The 5,071-nt window shown below is 31.2% G+C and overlaps 1 pseudogene; it reads right to left on the bottom strand.

Annotated features, from left to right (window-relative positions):
• Positions 1-2,404: 2,404 nt before the first annotated feature.
• Positions 2,405-2,523, bottom strand: LOC112476046 (annotated as a pseudogene).
• Positions 2,524-5,071: the final 2,548 nt, after the last annotated feature.

Raw genomic sequence — 5,071 nt, 5'->3', positions numbered from 1 at the left:
AAAAGAGGAAGAAGTCCTTCAAAGAGGAATAACTTCAGTTAAGCTCTGGGAGCGTGCCTGCTTTCATAAAAGAGAAACATTATAATAGGAGTAGCGGGTTCAGAGGCAAGAGTGTGGATGACATTCATTTAATTCAAAGAACAGTCTTTAAAAATGTTTATAGGGGAGAATTGTGCATGTTACTCACAATTTGAGTTTTGGGTTTATTAGTTTATATGTGTAAAATAAAGGCTTATATACACATATAAATGAATTTAGACAAATTAGTTCAATATTTGGTCACTAACTCAGGGAAAAGTAAGAAAGGAGGAGCAAGTGGGAACAATGCTGAATACTAGGTATCTTATTTTTGTCCCAGTTTTACTGAGAAACAATAGACATACATCATTACTGTATAAGTTAAAGGTGTACAGCATAATAGTTTGACTTATATGTACTGTGAAATGATTACTACAATAAGTTTAGTTAACACCCATCATCTCATTGATATAATGAAAAAAATTCTTGCAATGACAGCTTTTAGGATCTGCTCTCAACAACCTTCCTGTTTTTCACACAGCATGTTAACTGTAGTCACCACTCTGTACGTTACATCACTATGATTTATTTATTTTATAACTGGAAGTTTGAACCTTTTGACCACCTGTCTCCAATTTTTCCTCCACCTACCCCCTGCCTCTACTAAACACAAATCTAATCTTTTTCTATGATTTTGGTGTTTTTGTTTTGTTGTTTATTTGTTTAGATGCTATATAAGTGAGGTCACATGGTATTTCTCTTCTTTTTTTCTGACTTGTTACACTTACCGTAATACCTCAAATGTTCATTTATGTTGTTGAGAATGGTGGAACTTCCTTTTTTTATGGCTAAAAAATAATATATTGTGTTTGTGTGTATACCACAACTTCTTATACATTCATCCGTCAATGGACTCCTGGATTATTTCCATGTCTTGGCCATTGTAAATAACACTGCTGTGAACATGGAGGTGCAGATATTTTTTCCAGTTAGTGTTTCCATTTCTTATGGATATATTCCCAGAAGTGGAATCACATGATAGTTTTTTTTTTTTTTTTTGAGGAAACTCCATACTGATTTCCATAGTGACTATACCAATTTACAATCCCACCAAGAGTGCACAAGAATTCTTTCTTCTTTACATTCATGCCAGCATTTATCTTTAGTCTTTCTGATGTGGGCCATTCTAACAATGACATATAACACATTATGGTTTTAATTTGCATTTCGTTCATAAATAGCTGTGGAGCATCTTTTCATGTACCTGTGGCCATTTTGGATACTATCCCCTTATCAGATATATGGTTTGAAAATGTGTATTTTTCCCTTTGCATTCTGCCTATTGTCTTTTCACTTGTTGATGGTTTATTTTGCTATGCAGAAGCTTTTTCATTTGGGGTCATTCTACTATTTTACTTTTTATTTTGTTGCCTATGCTTTAGGTGTGATTTTCACAAAATCATTACCAAGATCAATGTCAGAGTCTTTTTTGCAATGCTTTCTTCTAGGAGTGTCATGGTTTCAGGTTAGGGTTTCAGTTCTTACATTTAAATCTTTAATCCATATTGAGTTAATTTCTGTGAGTGGTACAAGATAGAGGTCAAGTTTTATTCTTTTATATGTGGATATCCAATTTTTCCAGCACCATTTATTGAAGAGACTATCTTTTGTTCATTTAATATTTTTGTCTTTCTTTTCAAATATTAGTTGACCATATATGTTTTGGTTTATTTCTGGGCTTTTGTTTGTTCCATTAGTCTATGTGTTTCTTTTTATGCTAGTACTATACTATTTTGATTACTATAGCTTTATTGTACAGCTTGAAATCTCTAAGTGCGATGCTTCCTACTTTGTTCTTCTTTCTCAGGATTTCCTTAAGTATTTGATGTCTTTTGTGTTTCTATATAAATTTTAGGAGTGTTTTTTTTTCCTATTTCTGTAAAAAACAGCATTGGAATCTTGAAGGGGATTTTACTGAACATATAGATGGCTTTTGGTAGTATGGATACTTTAACAATAATTCTTCTAATCCATGAACACAGGCCTTATTATATTAAGACCTGTTCCTTCTATGCCTAATTTGTTAAATATTTTCTATCAGAAAAAAATAGGTTTAATTTTTTCAAATGCTTTTTTCTGTGTCTTTCAAGATATATGATTCATTTTATTCATGTGATATATCACATTGTTTGATTTGCATATGTTGAACCATCCTTGCAATCCAAGGATAAATTCCACTTTATCATGGTGAGTGATCCTTTTCATGTGCTGATGAATTTGGTTTGCTAGTATTTTTTTTTTTCCCCCATAGGCAAGGCAATCCTTGGTTGACCTCACAGATTACAAAGACCTTGTCAGTTTACAATTCCTTATTTTTTATTTTTTATGCCTACAGCACCTGGTCTTCCTAGGTGGTCACCCATCCAAGTACTAACCAGGCCCGACTTTGCTTAGCTTCCAAGATCAAACGGGATCGGGCATGTTCAGAGTGGCAAGGCCATAGATAGTTTGCTAGTATTTGTTGAGAATTTTTGTACCTATATTCATCAGAATCATTGGTTTGTAATTTCTTTTTTTTTTTTTTTATTGGTAGTGTCCTTATTTGGTTTTGGTATCAGAATAATGATGGTCTCATAAAATGAGTTTGAGAGTGTTCCCTCTTTAATTTTTTTAGAAGAGTTTGAGATAGATTAATATTAATTCTTTAAATATTTGGTAATATTTATCAGTGAAATCATCTGGTCCTAGATTTTCTTCATTGGAAGATTTTTGATTACTGGTTCAATATGCTTATTAGTAATTAGGCTATTCAGACTTTTTGTTTTTTCCTGATTCAGTCTTGGTAGTTTGTATGTTATCAAGAATTTTTCCATTTCTTCTAGATTGTTCAATTTCTGGATGTATAGTTTTTTAGAGTAGCCTCTTATGAGTCTTTTTATTTATGGTATTTCTTGTAGTCTTCTTTTTCACTTATAATTTTATTGATTTAGGTCCTCTTTTTTCCTTGGTTAGTCTAAGAGTTTGTGAATTTTATTGATCTTTCTCAAAAACCAACTCTTAGTCTAAGTTTTTCTATTTTTTGTTCTCTAGTTCATTTATTTTTGCTCTAATCTTTATTATCTTCTGATTTTGGGCTCAGTTTATTTTTTATTTTTTCTATTTCCTTAAGGCATAGAGTTAGGTTGTTTATTTGGAATCTCGCTGCTCAATGTAGGCATTTATTGTTCTCAACTTCCCTCTTAGAACTGCTTTTGCATATCTCATAAGTTTTGGTATGTTGTGTTTCCATTTTCATTTTTCTCAGGAAATTTTATTTTTTCTCTAATTTATCTTGATTCGTTGTTCAGGAAAGTGTTGCTTAATTTCCATGTATTCATTAATTTTCCAGTTTTCTTCTTGTTATTGATTTCTAGTGTCATGCCATTGTGTTCAGAGGTACTTGGTATAATTCCTGACTTCTTGAATTTGCTAAGACTTACTTTGTGGACTAACATATGGTCCATCCTAGAAAATATTTCATCTCGCTTGAGAAGAATGGGTGTTCTACAGTTGTAGGATCGAATGTTCTGCACATGTCGATTAGATCAATTTTGTCTACAGTGTTGTTCAAATTTATAGTTTTCTTATTGATTCTCTGTCTGGATGATTTATACATTGTTTAAAGTGGGGTGTTAAAGTCCTAAGTATTATTACTATTTACGTCTCCTTTTTAGCTCTGTCACTTTTTCCTTTATATGTTTAGGTGCTCCAATGTCAAGTGCATAAATATTTACCTTGTTACACCTCCTTTGATTGACTCCTCTGTCATTATATAATGGCCTTCTGTGTCTCTTTTTAACATTTTTTAGTCTAGTCTATTTTTTCTAATGTATGTATAGATACCCCTGCTTTTTTGTTACTATTTGCTTGAAATATCTTTTTGCATCCCTTAACTCTTAGTTATGTGTGTCTTTTTATTTTTATTTTTTTGCACAATAAATCAGTTTATTACAGATTAAAAAATCATTTCTATGTGTGTCTTTAAGGCTAATGTGATTCTCTTATTAACAGTATATACTTGGGATTTTGTTTTTTATCCATTCAGCCATTCTATCTTTTGATTGGACAACTTAATCTGTTTGTTTAAATTATTATTCATAGGTAAGAACTTACTCTTGCCATTTTGTTTATTTTTTTTCTGGTTGTGTTGAATATCTATTGTTTGTTGTTTCTCGATGTCTTTTTCATGATTTATGTCTTTCGATATTAGTATGCTTTGACTTCTTTATCACGTTCTTTTGTGTAATACAGGTATTTCCCTTGGAGTTACCATGAGGTTTATATAACATGTTTTAAAATTGTAAGACCATAGTAAAGCTTATAAAAACTTCAATAGAATTCCTAAACATTATACTTTTTTCCCCCCCATCACAGTTTAGGTCGCTGACATTACAATTTATATTTAAATATTGTATAACCTTAAATAGGTAATTTTTACTATATTCTTTTTTTTTTATCTTTTAAACTGGAGTTGTAAGTGAATTCTACACTAATACTATATTATAGAACCTAACTTTGACTATATATTTAATATCACCAGTGAGTTTTATGCCACCTTTTAATCTTTTTATAATGTTTATTAGCATACTTTTTCTTCCACTCAGTCTTGTAAGACATATATACTGGTGATATACTCCCTTAGCATTTGGTTTTTTAATTTTATTTTTTTCAGAAAACTCTTTATTTTTCATTTCTGAAGAAGAGCTTTGCTGAGTATAGAATTCTTGGTTAACAGTTTTTGTCTTTTAATATTTTTGAATATGTCATCCCATTCTCTTTCTGTTGAGAAATCTGCTAACAGTCTTATGCAGCTTCACTTGTATGTAACTTCTTTCTTTTGCTGTGTTTAAATTTTTTTCTTTGGCTTTGGCTTTTGACAATTTAATTATAATGCATCTCATTGTAGCCCCATGTGAGTTTAACCTATTTGGGAGTCTGATGGGCCTCATGAATCTACATGTCTGTTTCTACTCCCAGGTTCAGAAAGTGTTCTGCCATTATTGTTTTAAATATA

This window comes from Pteropus alecto, unplaced genomic scaffold, assembly GCF_000325575.1.
Source record: "Pteropus alecto unplaced genomic scaffold, ASM32557v1 scaffold92, whole genome shotgun sequence".
Classification (NCBI taxonomy): Eukaryota; Metazoa; Chordata; class Mammalia; order Chiroptera; family Pteropodidae; genus Pteropus; species Pteropus alecto.
The sequence above is the reverse complement of the archived record's forward strand: the minus strand, read 5'-3'. Positions and strand labels throughout refer to the sequence as shown.